This window comes from Equus caballus, chromosome 4 (assembly GCF_041296265.1).
Source record: "Equus caballus isolate H_3958 breed thoroughbred chromosome 4, TB-T2T, whole genome shotgun sequence".
Lineage (NCBI taxonomy): Eukaryota > Metazoa > Chordata > Mammalia > Perissodactyla > Equidae > Equus > Equus caballus.
This window is the reverse complement of record NC_091687.1, coordinates 7,057,444-7,075,871: the sequence shown is the minus strand read 5'-3', so window position 1 is coordinate 7,075,871 and position 18,428 is coordinate 7,057,444.

Below are 18,428 nucleotides of genomic sequence, written 5' to 3'. Positions count from 1 at the left end.
CCTTCAAACAGGGCAGTGCAGCAATTTGAATAAAATATAGTCAGGACAGATGGTCCTAAAGCACGAAAACCTTTCCCTGATTAGGCTCTCATTGTTTATTTTAAAACTTTGCCTTACTCTGAGTGATTTTGATTATAACTCCAAAAATAGGAATACTTCACTATAAAGAGAAATAGAATTAGAGATGTGTGCTTTTGAAGTAGAAATCCTTGACTTTGAAATGAGGCTTATTCTGCAAAATTTTGAATTAGAAAATTGTCTTTTGTCAATTAAACTATTTAAAAATGCATACTTCATTTTCTACAACGACCACCCTGTCAAATGGTAAATATTTCAAGAGCAAGCTCATTTACTCTGCTTTATCTCTCTACCCACAAAAAAGAGTAAATACGGGACTCAGGAAATTCAAAGACTAGAAACGGAGATATAACGAACTAGTCTCTTTCAGAAAAATTCATCTCGATATAAACCCTTTGTTTGTAATCCAATTTATATTCACTCCATGAGGAAATGTTTTCTTTATTTTCGTTTCTTATCAATCTCATGATAATATATAGTAAAGTACTTCCAATTGTAAGTGCCAAGCATTTTAAGAAGTAAGCTTTTATAAAATGCTCTGATCCTCGCTGTATGGCCCAAGTATTAGTCAAACTCTTAACTATATAAGCATTATATAAATCATATAGGCATTATTGTCTGTGTAGATCCAGTAATTTAAGATGAATTTGCGTCATCTGTCTTCATCTATGATGATGTTTTTATTAAGATTAGCATTGTTTGCATGTGGCAGAAAATGCAGAATACAGTTGCTCCAACAAGAGAGCAGCTTGTGTCTCTGTAATGTAAATGGAAGCAGGTCAGGGCTGGCATGGGGCTTCCGTGGTCAGCAGGCTCCCAGGCTCCTTCCAGCTCAGAGCTCTGGAATCCTCAGTTTGTGGTCCAAAACTGCCGCTCCACCTCTGGTCAACTCATCCATGTTTCAACCCAGAGGAAACTGGAAAAGAGAAGGGAACTTCCCCGTGACACACACCCCCTCTCTAAAGATACTTCCAGAAAGTTAAACACACCAATTCCTCTTATATTCTCTTGACCAGAACTTAGAATGGCCACAAATATGGTGTGGCAGATTGCATTTTCCAGAGGTAACTGCAAAAATATCTCCTGTCCCATGTCCTCTTCTCTGTGTGACCTTGCCACTCCTCCATCAAGAGTTGGAGTCTTAATTCCCCTCCTCTTGAATCTGGACAGGCTTGTGACTGCTTTGATCAAAGTCACGCAAGCATGACAGAAGCAGCCAGTCCTGTGATGTCCTATTCAAAATCCTGACCCACAGAATCTGTGAGCAGAATAAAAAGGTGGTTTTAAGCCTCTAAGTTTGGGGGTGATTTGTTACACAGCAGCAATAACTGAGACACACGGCTATAAGGAAAGTTTGAGAACGTAAGCTTTATTTTGAGCAGTCGTGTGCCACCCAAACATTTGGAGATTAGAGAGAACCAATCCTGGGGACAGTAATCAATGTCTGCCACAATGCTTAACACCCTTCCTCCCAGGAAAAACAGAATTAAAAAGCACCGCTTTTCCAAACATTCACAAAACCCATATTTCAAAGTAGCAACCTACATTTTGTGTTTCAGCATGTATTTCTTCCTTTTTGTAGATTCACTATATGAAGCAGGGTAGATGGCTCTGTCATCCACCACAATGCCAGGGTCACGTGGCTGTCATTTCTTTAGGGGTATAGGAGTGAGTCAGGCATGAAATGCATAATTGGATTAGATGCCCTTTATGGTCTCTCCCATGCTGGGTTATTCTACAATAGTATAATATTAAAAGAAGACATATTGGATTGAAAACATCTTTGCAAACAACAGTCCTATTGCAATTTTTGTTTGCATAAATTCTTAAGTCCATAATCATGACCTGAAAAAGTAAAGCTTGATCCTGATAGTCCTGTTATGTTAATATTGTTCTCAGAACAAACGTTCACTTCTCAAATCACATTCTGGCTTTTATTCACTACCACATAACCATTTTGGTAATATGGTATGATTTCCTTTGCTTTCATTTTCAGAATATTTCCTTTTGAACCTTGGAGGGCACGACAGTGGCTTATGGGGACTATTTATCTTTGCATTCTTTAAAAGAACATCACTGATATTGATTCTTTCACTGTTGATTTACAAAGCAATTTGCACTAGTTTCTCAGAGAACGAGAAATAATTGCAAAAGAACTCTGAGAGTTCAGCATTGGAATGCAATAAGAGTGCTACTGAATTTGTTTTCACACGTGGGAAATTAAACAGATATTGGACAGAGACATCAATTGGTTTATATGCAGTTCCAAAACAGGACAACAGCATGGACAAGCCAATAATTTGGGCAAGGTTTACAATGGATAATACTATGACCAATCAATCCTACAGCATTTCTTATCAATAGTTAAGATGCATTCTGATCAAGTCTGTTTGGTGCCAGAAATATACATTCACTCAAGGAAAAAAAAGTAGGCAGGGGCTACTTTTTTGGAAAAGACACAGGGTCTGTGCTTGCACAGGGCCCCGGTGGCCGTCAGTCTCAGTTTTCTCTACCTTTAGCAGTTCTGGACTGACTACGGTTTTCGTGTCTCCAGTTCACATTCTCAGGAGAGAGGATCCGGTAGTTGGTCTTGACCATCCAATGGATTAGCTGACCCTGAGTGCGAGGTTCTCTCCTGGTTCAGTCAATGTGTCCAGTGGAGTGCAGGATACGGAAATGGTCAGGTAGTATAAGTACATGACAAGGCCCACCTCTCTAGGAGAGAGAAAAGTCCCAAACATGGGCACTGTAGGTGGCATGGGCACCTCACAAGTTGTCTGTGAAAAGATGGTCACCTCATAGCCTGAAAATCTTGTAAACATTTGGACAAAGACCAAACGAAATGTTTGATCTCTAGATGCGGCTTTGCAAAGGGTTGCGTCTAGAAGACCAAAGGTTCTCAAACTCTAGCAAGCATCAGAAGCACTTGCAGGGCTTGTGAAAACACAGTTGCTGGCCCCAACCCGGAGTTTCAGAATCAGTAGGTATAAGGTGGGGCCTGAGTATGTGCATTTCTGTCACACTCCCAGGTGATGCTGATGCTGCGGGTCTGGGGACCAAATTTTGAGATCCACTACACTGGCTTCTCCCGGGAAGAGTTTCTACTCATAGTGAAAAAACAAGTGCTTAAAGGAACTTTTTTGCTTAACTTCAAAGCATAAGTTTTTCTTTGGCTAAATGAGGACTAAACGCAACTTTATTATTCTGTTCTCCTTAAGGGGTCTTGCAAAGTTAAAGAGATTGTCAAAAGCAACAGAGAATATGTCCTTAAATGCTACAATTCATAAATAGAATATGAGTTTCCTATTAAGGACTAGGTTGGACTCACAAGTTTATTTCTGCTTCCTGAAACTGTGTTAAAATAATGGCTAAAGGAATGGGGGAAATAAAACAAAACTACAGGGGGCTGGCCCCGTGGCCGAGTGGTTAAGTTCACTAGCTCCGCTTCAACGGCCCAGGGTTTCGCCGGTTCAGATCCTGGGCGAGGATGTGGCACCGCTCATCAAGCCATGCTGAGACGGCATCCCACATGCCACAACTAGAAGGACTCACAACTAAAATATGCAACTATGTACCAGGGGGCTTTGGGGAGGAAAAGAAAAAAATAATAAAATCAAATCTTTAAAGTATGTCTACTAATTCTTTAAAAAAAAACAGCAACTATAAACTCATAAGGACAAAAGAACAAAAGAACCATAATAAAAATTTTTTTAAATAATGAAAATTTTAATTTTTCAGTCTTGAAAAGGAAGGAAATTCTGACACAGGAAATTCACGGGTGAACCTGGAGGACATTATGCTACGTGAAATAAGCCAGTCACAGACAAATTCTGTATCATTCCACTTATATGAGGTGTCTAGAGTAATCAAAATTCATAGAAACAGAAAGTAGAATGGTGGTTGCCAGGAGCTGAGGGGAGGGGAAATGAGGTGTTGTTAAGGGGGTAAGGAGTTTCAGTTTTGCAAGCTGAAAAAATTCTGTCTTTGGTTGCACAACCATGTGAATATACTTAACACCTCTGAACTATAGACTTAGAAATGGTTACGATGGTAAACTTTGTTATGAGTATTTTACCACAATTAAAATTTTTAAAAATTTGTTAGTTAAAAAAAAAAAAGAACAGGAGAAAAGAAGAGCAGATGAGAGTTGTCTACTAGAATTTTGGAACTAACTTGGCAAACTAGAGAATGCTGGAATCTAAGCTTGGGTGAGGGGTCAGTGAGAGGAAGCCAGTGAGAAGCGGGATCACGTGTGTCCCAAAGTGCAGAAGCACAGAATCTGAAGACACTGGAAGCCTCTGGATGAGTGAGGATTAATGAAATATTTGTATAGGGAGCTGATGATACTGGCGCCCCTTTGGCCCCTCCTCTGTCCTACAGAGGCCAGCAAGTGCTCTCCTTCCTTCCCAGCAGAGATGGAGGAGTTGACTTTCTGTCGAGGTTTGCATAGCTGATTGTGGGGTGAAGGAACTGTCCTGGAAAGAAGGGGACTGATTCGAATTTGGTGAACTGCTTGTCAGTGGCCTCTTTCACCCACTGGACTCCCCAAATTCTGAGAACCAGATTTATACCCTCCCAGGCAGGAAATCAGATCTTCTCTTTAGGGAACTGACCAGCCCAAGAGAAAAGACCCACAGATGCTGCCATTAGAGAGTCCCCCAGCGAAAAACCCAGCTCTCTGTCTTTTCACCCCATTTTGATGTTCGCTGGTCAATAATCACCACTACCCCTAGACACCTCATAAATGTGAATTCAGGAAGGAATTATCAGATTTCCAAGAAAAGCTTTTAGTATGAAAAACTGGGACCAAAATCAGTGAACTAAAAAACTTAACTCAGAGAAGTAAAGACTGCAGTGAACAGAAGAAAAATTCAAAAAACACTCAGATATACAATAATAATAATTGTTTACATTTATCAGATACTGTTCTAAGCATGTTATATCTTTTAACTCATTTAATGTTCACAAGAACCCTAAGAGATTTGTATATTATTACCTCAGATAAATAAACTGAGGTACAGAGAGGTTAAGTAACTTATCCAACATCACACAGCTCCCAAAGGTACTGGGATGAGACCTCAGGCAGTCTGGCTCTACCACTATTCCATATGTTAAAGGAATAAGAAAGAACTCCTAGAAATTAAAACTATGATAGTAAAAATAGAATCTATAAAAGCATTCAAGATAAAGTTGAGGAAATTTATCAGGAAAAATAATAGAAGAAAAACAATCTAAAAAATGGCAGAGAAAAATAAGAAAATTAGAGGATCGATCCAGGAAGCTCAAGACCCAAATAATAGGAGTTCAAGAAAGAAAACAATGAGAAATGGAGAAAATTGTTAAAGAAATCATACAGGAATTTTTCCCAGAATTGAAGGATACAAATTTCTACATTGGAGGGGCCCATGAACAGGGCCATGGGACAATGAATAAAAACGCCTGCACCAAGCCTATAAGACTGAAATTTCAGAACACTAACATAAACAGAAGAGTGTAAAAACTCAGAACATCACCAGACTTCTCAGCAGCGGCACTGAAAGCTAGAAGACAATGGAATGATATCTTCAAACTGCTGAGGGAAAATTATTTCCAAACCAGGATTCTATATCTTGCAAAATAAAGGTAGAATAATGATGTTTTCAAAGATGTTGACATGTCTTAGATAGTACAAACTCCCATTACCCTTTCTCAAGAAGCCAAGTAAGTTTTATCAAAACAAGGAAGTAAATGGAGAAATAGGAATAGCTAGGATCCAGTAAGAAGAGAACTGACATATGCTCCTGCCACCTCATCACCCAGCCTACCTGCACCTGTGGTCACATACTCTACCTTCTGCCTGTTAATCCAGACGTGCATGCTCTGTCTACCTGCTCTCCATCCTGGTCCCTCTGACCTACTCAAGGAAATTGCTTTGCAATGGCCACCTCTTCCTGTCATGAATGTTTCCCTTTTATCTGAACCACTTGGTAGCAAACAGACTCTAGGGAACCCCTGACTCTTGCCCCCTGCTTTTCAAGCCCCGTAGAATCTCCTCTTCTGAGTGTGAGTTGTGTTCCTTCCTTGTAGCCGATAAAATATGGCAGAGGTGAAGGGATTTTGCAGATGAATTAAGGTCCCAAAGCAGTTGATTTTGAGTTCATCAGAAAGGAGTTTGTCCATGGCTTGACTTAATCCACTGAAAACCCTTTAAAGAGGGACTGGAGCCTCCCTGAGGGGACAGAGCCTCCTCGCTGGCTTGATGAAGTGAGCAGCCACGTTGAGGAAGCCCACATGCAACGCTTTCTTCACTCAGTTTTCAGGACTCCACTTTTCCTTGGTTCTCCCCCTCCCTCCCTGGCCACATCTTCTCAGTCTTCTTTACTGGGTATGTCTTATCCTCCTGACCTCTCATCTTGAGGCACTCCAGATATCTTCTTTCTCCACACTCACTCCCTAGGTGATGTCATCAAGTCCAGTGGCTTTAAAACCATTGCTATGTGAATGATTCTCAAACGTATGTCTCCAGTCCTAAACTCCCTCTGAAGTCAATACTTCAGCTGTCTTGAGATGTCCAGTACGTACCTCAAACTCACCGTATCCAACACTGAACTCTTTATTGCTAGTTCTGCTCTATCCACAGCACCTAGAACCACGCCTCGAACATAATGGGCACTCAATATGTATTGAGTAAAAAAAAAAGGAAGGAGGGGGAAAAGAAAGAAAGAAGTTGCAGCGGGGAAAGAAATGCATGCAGAAGAAAGGCTAAGAGAATTCTCAGACGGTGGTGAAGAAGGCCTGGGAAGGCAGCTGCTCAGCAAGTCGAGACATCACCCAGGTCCAATTGGAGCAAGAAATCAAAGACATACAGAAGGAAGTCCCCAAGGAAAAAGAAAGGCACTGATAAATTATCTAACGTGTTTGATTATATTGAGAAAAACCACACCTCCGGCAGAGAGTTTGGGAAATGAATAAACGATAGTTTCAGAGAAAACTAGACAATTGAAGAAAACAGCATGATCCACTCCAGGGAAAACAGAAGACTGAACAAAAAGGAAATAAAATCAAAGAGCACTATACAGCTTAGCCATGAGAAATACTTATGTATCGTAACAGTGGAAACAATGAGTGCTGATACAACCCAAAAGTGTGGTGTGACTATAATGGGCAGAAAAAGATCAAGGGAAGGGTGTGTGTATGTGTGTGTGTGTGTGTGTGTGCTGTTGGAGCATGGAATAAGAGCCCTAAATCCTGATATTCCGTAAAAGAAAGTCAATAGAAATGTCTAAATTGGAGAATCAAGAAATAGTAACATATGTATTATTTAGAAATATGTCATTATATAGCAAAAGAAATAGCTTAAATAATTGAATTGCTTCTGGGATATGGGAATGATATACACATATTACTTTGTTAAACTAAAAAGTATGCATTTCTGTAGCAGGTGATAAGTTACCTGGACCCCACATTTCACACAACTCTTTCCTTGATTTCTGGGTTCAGGGGACCATACAGTTGAAATTTCTCCAGTCCCTATTTAGTGGGCTAAACATCTAGTGGGAAATCCCAAGGCTGCATCTTCAAGTTCTATGAGTTTTAGAAATCAGTTCCTCTTAAGACAGGTGGCCACTTTTTACAGGCAAGATATTCATTCTCTAAACATCCTATTTATTGTCCCACTTAGTTGAATGTTTATGAAACTGTGCTTTGCTTCGTAATATCTTGTTCTACTTCAGTTATTCCCTTTTTTCACTCCTTATTTTCTCTCTCCAATTTAGTTACTGCATTGTCACTTGTGAAGTTCAAGAACCAGGATTCCCAGGTGTAGAATTCTCTTGCTAATCAGCATCCCTATGGGTTAGAATGTCCCATTTTTGCTTTCAGTCCTCTTAGAGCTAATGTGCCCTTTATTTGAAGAACAGTTTACCTTTTACCCTGCTTCAAGGTCACAGTATCTTTTGTTTGTTGAACTGTATGGTCTAGTAAATTCTGTTTGGCCTTTTTCTTGCCAACAGAAACAAATTACACGTGTACCAAAGCAGAAGGGGACACGGGGTATTTAAATTACATTTTATCTGCCATTTTCAGGGTAGATCTTCTGTGTTTTCCAACTCTCTTTTACTGCACAAGTTCTAGAATTTTTAAAAACACATAAGCCAGGCCTACATAGCAAACATAGAGATAGGTATCATTTTTGGTTGACTCAGGATCATTTAGATCATTTTGTACTTGAATTTTTTTTTTTCATCCATGAGCAGTCCTTGGTGTTATCCCTCTGCGGATGACTCCAAAATGAATTCGATTTTCAGCTCAGTCACCTCTCTTAACCACCAAACCCACAATTCCGCTTACTTACTGGAAGGCTTTGCAGGACTATGTTGCCAACATGTCAAATTCAATCACCAAACTTGTCAGAAACAAAAATCAAGCTCTGTCCCCTCAGAATTGTTCTTCCCGCTCTGTTCTCTATATTCGTAAATAGCATCATAAAACCTTCTAGTCACTGGCTTAGTCTCAGAGCCACCGTTGACTTTGCCCCTCACGTCCCCGAGTGGATTAGTCATCAAATCCCATTGATTCTATTTCCACAGTGTCTTGCTGACATTTGTCCTCTCCCTGCCGTTCCTAATGTCACTGCCTGTCTTACCATGCTTGGGCTGCCATAAGAAAATACCACGGGCTGAGTGGCTTAAACAACTAAAGTCGGTTCTCTCACAGTTCTGGAGGCTGGAAGTCTGAGATCAAGATGCCAGCAAGGTCGGGTTCTGGTGAGAGCTCTCTTCCTGGCTTGTAGACAGACTCCTTCTCACTGAGTCCTCAGACGGCCTTTCTTCAGTCTGTGCACTTGGAGAAAGAGAGAGATCTTGCTCTCCGTCATCGTGGAAGACCACCATTCTACTGGATTAGGACCCCACCCTTGTGACCTCATTTCGCCTTAACCTCCTAAAAACCCCTTCTCCAAATACAGTCCCACTGGGTGTTAGGGCTTCAACGTATAAATTTTGAGGTGACAGATTTCAGTCCATAACACTGTCCAAGACTGGGTCTTCATGACTGATTGCCAGACTATTGTCTTCTACTTAACCCTCCTGTCTCCAGCTTTCCCATTTCTAGTTACACATTACTTTGAGAAATCATTTCTAGGTACATTTCTGCTAAAAAACCTCCCATGAATTTCTGATTCCTGGAGAATAAAGGCAAGCCTCATTATCATGAAATTCAAGGACTTTGATAATCTCATTCCAACCTAATTTCCCAGCTTTAGCTCAAAGTCCTCATCATGCCATTTATACCATAACCAAATTGGAACACTTGCCCTTGTCTTGACGTGTTTTTCAATCTCCTGCCCCCATACCTTCACTTACTGTATTTGCCCCACTTGGAAACCTCACACATCTTCCCAAGTCAAAAATCCTACCTCCTGGTCAAATGCCACCCCCTCATGAAGACTTCTTTGATCCCCTGGCAGGAAGTAATCACTCCCTATATTGTGCATCCTTTTGTACTTGTATTACAACTTTTAATTTTATTGGTGGAATTATGTGGTCTCCCTTTAGAAAATAATCTGCTGAAAGAAACAGGTCATAGCCTGGCTTGTATAGGGTACAGCAGAATCCTTGCAGGGCCTAACACCTGCAGGCATTCGGTGAACATTTGTTGATATGAAACCAAGACTCTATTAACAGGAATGATAGTATTTCATAGTCAAGTCAACATAAGGTAGTATTTAGATTAGTGATTTTCAAGCTATGCTAATTGGAGCCATATTCTATTCCTTTCTATTCTACCTCAGGCTTTGATAAAATATTTTATTTGAAGAAAGAGTTTTGTTGCCAAATATCTTAAACCATTGATCTTATTCAACTCCATTTTGTAAATGAGAAAAACGAGGCCAGATGGAGATCAAAAATTACACTCCCAAGGTTTTCCAACTATCTAGTAGCAAAAACAGAATCAGCAAGATATATATAAACTGCATCAATTGGAAAGATATATTTGTAGAGAAGCTTAGCGACCTCATCTTTTTCTAAGACATTACCCTGTTATGGGATAATTAAGACAACATCTGAAACGGATCATAATAACTCAGTGAGGGCGCTTAAGGTTAAATCATTTCTTCCAGGCACTGTTTGGTGCTTCAAGACTATAAAAGATTTTGTGTTCTCAGGAAATGTGTTATTCACCGTGGATCCTAATAGAATAAGCCTGTTGTCTTACAAATCTGGACACAAGCTAAAAATCACATAAACGCTACAAAATGTGAGTATTGAGCCAAGATTTGAGCATAAAGTATTCCTCATGACTTCTCAGTTTCTATATCAAGAAAGATCATGCAATAATTAGGATATCAAATATATTTACTGCTTGTGTATGCTCGCTTGTATGATAACGTTAATGTTATGATGACATTTCTAGCTGTTGCTTAGTTCTTGATTTTTTTTAATTGAAATTTCTTTTAAACCAGGCCCTAAGTCCACAAGTATCCAGATAATAAGGAAGGATTAAAGGAACACGGAAAGCTAGTAAAAGTGTTGTGTTCACGGCAGTGTTACTTGACAGTAGTAGTTCACGCTTAATAGCAGCGCAGGCTGACAAGGCTTATCTAATGTGTTTAAATAGAACCTGCCACTTAAAGAACTAAGAGCTCTGTGAAGCTTGCCTTTTTTGGCAGGAAATGATCCAGGGAGGGTGGGAAGCTATTGGGAACCGAGTTTATCATCAATAAGAATAATAATATGTCCAGGATGCAACTTCCTGGGCCAATTTATATATTTAGATTCGATTTCCTCTTTTTGGAGCATATCCCAATGAATCAAAAATATTAATGCTGAGAGTTGCACTAAGCAAAATGAATAAGAATAAGCCTTGAAAACTATTTGAAATGCAACCATTTTCCAGGATTGAAAAATACAGAAAGCTACCCATTTGACATGGGTGAAGAAGCCTTTCTTTTAATAGCTGTAGTGGTTCTCTAAGAAAGAATTCACCCAGGAAGTCAACATTGTTGATAGCACCTTTTCTGTGCAAGGCACCAAGCTAGGAGTCACTGTTACACAAAGGGAAAATTAGGATAGAGGTAACTGTTCCTGTCCTTATATTCTGGTTGGGGAGATTGACATTAAACACATAAATAGAAAACAAATTACATAATTATGAAGAAATATAGGATGGTCTGAGAGAGCATCAACTTGGAGACCGAATTAATTTGCAGGTAGTGGAAATGCATCCTCTTTGTTCACTGCTGGTATTGGGTATAGACACACCATCGTTTGCTATTAAATAGAGCCAGAGAATGACAGTGGCAGGACTGCCAGAGCAAGAGCAGCTGATACCATTATGCAGATCCTTGGCTCAGACCCAAAGCCACCAAGACAGCATTTGGCAAAACGTAGCCATTTTCCATAGGACTACTCCCTTAAAACACATTTCCCTACCATGTGCATGGCCCCTGTCTGGTCCTCCCCAGCTGGCTTTATTGTATAATTGCAGCAGCCTCTAATTCCAGTGGGAAGTGAGACAGACAGGTCAGCATTAGTCACGAAAAATATACTTGACAATCTTTTCTTTGTTTTAACTTCTAAGCTGCCAATGCTTTATTCACAAAACTTCATAAACATTTTTAATTAAAAACAAATTCTCTGGGTGATATAAAAAGAGGAAACTTGAAACACTCACAATTGTAATATTTATCAAAAGCCAATCTTTTCTCTTTTCATTATTTATATATTGTTGAGTTTCTTCAATGAAATTCTATTCATTTCTGTAGTTCAGACATATCAATTGTCAATATAACAGAAACCCAAATTTAAATATCCCCAACCCACTCTTTATACATTTTCTTTTGTTGTGCATTTTTTAAAATTCTTTTTTATTTTATTTTATTTGCTAAGGAAGATTTGCCCTGAGCTAACATCTGTGCCAATCTTCCTTTATTTTGTATGTGGGATGCCGCCACAGCATGGCTACCAAGGAGGGGTGTAGGTCTGTGCCTGGGTACTGAACCCAGGCCACCAAAGCAGAGCAGGCCAAACTTAACCACTAGGCCATGGGGCTGGACCCTGTGCATTTTTATTTCTACTCATTAGAGAGAATTTTCTTCCTAAAGCATGGATGAACTATTTTATTCAAATAATTCCTTAAAACCCCAACTTATTTCTGTGTTCTTGTATTCAGCGTTCTCTGTCACACATTTCCTGATTGATCTGCCCTTTTTCTACGTCCTACTTTAAGTAATAGTTCCCTGAACAGAAGAAGTCTATTAACCCTCTGTTCTTCATTCATGACTTCCAGAAAACTTTGCTATTAGGCTTTCCACAAAAAATTATTTCTGAGTCTATCCGTCTTTCTACAAACTTAGACCCTAAACACCTAAAATTTCACTGATTTTGTCGATTTTCTATAGAGAGTGATCAGATTCTACCCATTTCCTCCCTTGATTCAAGGTCGTCTCAGTCGGTTAATCTCTTTTACTCATGCCTTCTAAGTTGTGTTTAAGTTCATTGACATCCTTTGCGTCCACCCCAGGACCCCCATTTTCTCCATTCAATCTGGAAGTCACTTACCTCTTTCTTTTAGTTCCCTGTTATATAATCCTGTTCAGTTTTAGAAAAGTTGATCACATCCCTTTACAATATACCCTCATCACATCATGGCCTGGCCCTGGTGAACGTTCCTTCTCTTTTTTGGAAGTTGTGAGAGGATGACTGTGATGCTCACATATAGCATACACCACATAAAACCAGACAAAAGGAGCACTGAATGCCAAAGTCCTGGGTTCAAATCCCAAACTCTCTCTAACTAGCTCTGGGTTACTTTGCCTTTCTGGGTCTCAGTTTTTTCTACTAAATTCCAATTTTTATTTTGCATCCTTTCACCTTTTATAAAATCATATTCTTAAGGTTCTAATGAAAATTTATTTTTCCTTTCTCATTCTTTTTCTATTTTTTCATGTCTTCTGTCTCAATCACTCTATAGTTGCTAACACTGTATCTAGGCTTACGCATTTGTCACCAAAATGAAAACAGAATCCATTGTTCTTGTCATGCTTATAATAATATTATTTTTGTAGGCTACAACTTATGTACGCTCTTTCCCTTATTTACATAGTGTAGTGGTCTAAAATCTGCAACACAATTTTTTTAAATAATATTTTAAATAATAATACATGAGATTATTTGAAAAACAAGAAAAGATAAAGAAAAAACTAGAATTTCCCATATTCCCAATATCCAAAGAGAATAGCTGTTAGTTTTTTAAACAAATTTGATATCATATTTTATATATTTGCTCTTGATTCTTTGATACACAAAACAGACTGCCTCTAGTGTTTCTAATTCTGTCCGCTTTATTTATATAGCTCCACTTTCCCCTAAACAATAGATTTCCAATCTTTAATAACCCTCTACTTTCACTGATTATGCACAGAAATTTTTGCTTATTAATGTTTCATTAGCATTTTACCAGTCAGTATATTTTCAGAGTTTCTATTATTATGCATATTGCAGAGGGTTGCATGAATATTCCTGCCTTATCTCAAGCTTTATCCATAATGTATTGGAATTCTAATCACATTTTCCTAGCATTTTTATATATTTTACACAGTTAGAAGGCAACCCATATGCTGACTCTATTTTTAAAAGACTTATGCCTCATTGTATTGGAGCCTGTCTCCTAAGACAAAGGCACTATTTAAGCTCTCTTTGGTCATTCTGTTCCTGATTTTAAGATAGTGGCAAGTCTAGTCTGTCTTTTCTTTGTAGCGTAATTTTAGGCCTGAGGTATTATTCTGTCGCTTGCTACAACTTGTCTTTGCAATGCAATTATGAAAAAATTTTACTCTGCATCCAAAAACGTGGAGCACCTTCAATTACCGCCATTCTTTTGTTAGCTTCCTTAAATGAGATAGTCAAAAGCACTGGTGTCATGGATTTTGTTATTTCCCTTTTCTCCAGTGTCAAACCGAATATATCTGTCAAAGGTTGATTTTAACAGTAGGAGAATCATTTGCAAATGCAATAGTAAGCCCGTCTGTTCCAGGAACTCTCTTTTTCCTCCTGAACTTTATCATGCTTTCTAACTCGCAGACATTTGCCTCTGCCATTTCAAGTCCTGCCTCCCATTAGGAAAATAAACAGTGCAATCCCCGACCATTGGAAGGAGTCCTATTTCATCCGCTAACACCTGCGTAATCGTCAGACGCTCTCCTTTCAGAGCTGGACTCCATGGGCATTCATCACTCTCCAGGAGCCTTGGTGTCATGCACAAATGATTGCAGACTTCTCTTTTCTCTGGGGAAAAGAACAACATGAAGTAAACTCTCCTACTGTTTTCATGGGTTTTTTTCCCCCACTGGTATTTATTTATTTATTTACTTACTTTGTTTACTTTCTTACTTAGCGAGCTAGCTTTTTGTCCAGCGATCTTTGGAACCAAGGACCATTTTCTCCTTTATCAGACTCGTCTATGTTAGCAGGTCTTTCAGTAAAACTCACTTGACTCTGTGCCCTCTGCCACCTTTCATAAACTTACTTTCTCATTTCTTCTTTCCTTCAGTGATTTCTTCTGCTCCTGGACTGATCCCACTCTTTGGGCTACCTCCGGGGTGTCATGCCCAGATTCCCTTCCCGGGCCTGTCTGCCTTCTCCCTGCCCTCTCTGTCTGGTGATCTGACACTGCTCACCAGTCTCACCTACGCTAGCTCAGTTGTTTGAGTCACCGACTCTTCTGATTGCAAGCACGAAGCGCAGCTGCTCTCTTATCGCACGTCCTTGCTCGTTTGGGGGCAAATTATAATCTCTCATACTACACTGCTCCAAAACATTCAAATTTACTTTTTATGATGCTCATACTTCTTTAGTTTTGCTTTCCTCCTTTGATATTTGTCCACTGTTGAGTCTGAGAAAGTGAAAACTGAATGGAAAAGCAATCAAAGATGACCAAAGAAATGATCCACATTTAGAATGAGCAACATTCACCAAATATCAGAATCGGCAATTAGGGGCCTTTTAGCAGAAAGTTCAGAGGGCCCTCACCCCCAATCCTGTATTAAATATAATAGAGTCACAAAAACAGAGACTCAAAGCGGGGCATTTATACTTAGCAAGAAGGGCATGTGTCTTTCATGAAGGCCCAAACCATAGAATGAATTGACAGATGAACAACTGATCTTCGTTGAGATTAAGTCTTTTGTTGAGATGGGTAAGGACTATTAACTGGTTATTTTATGGAGGCTCACTAGTCTCTGATAGCCATCCCCTCCCCAAATGTTAACACGGAACTAGCACAGTTTCCTTTAGCCTCTAGGCTCCCAGATCTTCCTGCAAAGACTGTCACAAGAATTTTAGATGGATGCATCAACTCTTGGAGCTTGGAGGCAGTTTTAGGAAAAAAAAAGAAAAAGATGATAGAGAATTCCATTATTTTTTTTAAAAGTCTCTCTCTATATACATTTATGTATTTATATTATATATATATGTTTGAGTATAATTAGGAATGGTGAGCATATTCTCTTGGTTTCACAGATCAGATCAGTGCTATAAAGAATAATCATATTCTCCCACAAAATTTTGTTTCACAATCATAAATAGAATATTAGACCCGTACAAACCATGCTCTGACCAGAGTGGCACTTTGCAAGTTTTTAAATTCTAAAATGTTGTTTTCTTGTATTCTTACAGAAACTATGATATTCTGTGTTACCTAAATATGTTGATTTGGCACCCCCCCCCCCCAACTCATCAGGCTTCTGTGCTGTTTAGTTATTCTTTCAAGAATTTTTGGCTGTGGTGTTCAAGAATGTTTTATGAGCAGCAATTTTTTCTAACCACTCTTTCTCCCTTCTTTCTCTTTTTCTGCCTTCCTTCCTTTTCCCTACTATATTAATTAAGTATTGCTATGTAACAAATTACCCTCAAACTTAGCAGTTTAAAACAACAAATGTTTATTGTCTCACAGTTTCTGTCAGTTAGGAATTCAGGGGAAGCTTAGAGGGGTGGTTCTGGCTCCGAATTGAAGTGGAGCTGTTATCTAGGGCTGCAAGCATCTGGAGGCTGGACTGGGGCTGGTGAATCTGCTTCTAAGATGGCGCACTCAAAAGGCTATTGGCAGTGGGTCTTAATTCCTCACCATAGCATGTCCACGCAACCTGGCAACTGACTTCCTCCAGAGCAAGTGTCAAAAGCAAGAGCGAGGAAGTCACGTTTCTTTTATGACCTAGTCTTGGAAGTGATACACCATCTCTTCCACCCATATTCTGTTTGTTAAAAGTAAGTCAGTATGGCCTGGCCCTGTGGCATCATGGTCAAATTTGGTGCGCTCCACTTTGGCAGCCTGGGTTCATGGGTTCAGATCCCAGGCACAAACCTATGCTACTCATCAGTCATGCTGTGGTGGTGACTCACATATGAAATAGAGGAAGACTGGCATAGATGTAAGCCCAGGCCTAATTTTCCTCAAACAAAAAAACAGTAAGATTGGCAACAGATGTTAGCTCAGGGTGAGTCTTCTCCAGCAAAAGGCAAAAAAACAAGTCAATAAAACCAGCCCACCCTCAAAAGGAGAGGAATCTAGCTCTACTTCCTGAAGGGAGAATTATCAAAGAAACTGTGGGAATATTTAAAAATCCCCATACCTACCTCCTTCTCCCTCCCTTTTTTGGAGTTCTTGTTTGATGAAAGAAAACTGTAAGATATCCATGTTGCTGTCTTCTAGGAACAAAACTAAAGTTCTCAGGGGAAATAGAGTAGCAGAGGACTAGGGATCAGAAAGCCAAATTTACTCTCAATTCTGTAGTTAAGGAGCTTTGTGATCTTGGGTGAGCCACTTATCCTTACTGACCTCAATTTTACACATTAAGAAACTTGACACTCCTATGGAGATTCCTCAAAAAATTAAAAATAGAACTACCGTACAATCCAGCAATCCCAGTACTGGGTATCTAACCAAAGAGCTTGAAGTCAGCAATTCCAAAAGTCCCATGTACCCCAATGTTCATTGCAGCATTATTCACAATAGCCAAGATGTGGAAGCAACCTAAGTGCCCATCACCTGATGATTGGATAAGGAAGATGTGCTATATATACACAATGGAATACTACTCAGCAGTAAAAAAGAACAAAATCGTCCCATTTGCAACAACATGGATGGACCTTGAGGGAATTATGTTAAGTGAAATAAGCCAGATAGAGAAGGACAATCTCTGTATGACTCCACTCATATGAGGAATTTAAAAATGCAGACAAAGAGAACAGATTAGTGGCTACTGGGGGAAAGGTGGGGTGGGGGGGGTGGGCACAAAGGGTAAAGGGGTGCACCTACAACACAACTGACAGACAATAATGTACAACTGAAATTTCACAAGATTGTAACCTATCATCAACTCAATAAAAATTAAATAAAAAAAAAAGAAACTTGACACTCTTTAAGTTTCCTTTGAAGTTCAAAATTCTGTTTTGCTTCATTTATTTATTTTTTGAGACAGTGATACCTAACATTTGTTCTTCTACAGCCTCAAAGATTAAGTTTCTGGCTCTTCGGGTCTCTATCACTATATAACTAGTTGGCTGCATATTTGTGCTCCAGCCTTATCTGCCTTTACCTCTCATTACTAACATATGAGTTCAAAGTCAGCACCCAACCTGTATCAAGGTCCCAACAGGAAAGAGATGGCATGTCCAAAGTAGATAATTGAGGAGAATTTAATAAAGAGATTGTTAGAATGGTGTGGACAGGATTTGGGGACGCCAACCAGAGAAAGTGCACTACATTAGGACTAGCAACTCCAGGGCACTGTTACCACCTTGAGGCCAAAGGGGAAAAGGTGGAGAGCTATTACCATAGCTTAGAAGCAGAGAGGACCCTCTCAAAAAGAGCTGTGATCTTTGTTGTACTGATTTGCAGTGACACCATCAGGAGAGAGCCGGGGGATTAAACATCCCAACCTCATTTTCTTCCTTCCCTCTCAACTCTGACATCTCATTCATTGGCCAAACCCAACGTTAGCTGGCTAGAGAGTTGATGTAATAAATGGAAAATAGGTAGCACACCCCCAACGTGAGGTTAAAATTACACCCTGAACATGATAATGGGAATAATTAAAACATTATACATAAAATCAGACCTACATAGACAGGACTCAAAAGAATGTGAGTGCCCAGATATAATCTGTGTTTCACCTTAGAGGGGCAAGACTGGATTGCAATTATATCTAAGAAAAATTGTGTTTAGTTAATTATATGGTACTGTGTCTGGAGAACGAGTGTGTAAATAGAAGTAGGGGAATCTCAAAAAGTGATATTGAGAAAGATAGAATGTGACAGCTCCTCTAGCAGTGGCCAGAGGGATGGTGCCCTGACCCGTGAACACCGATATCTTCT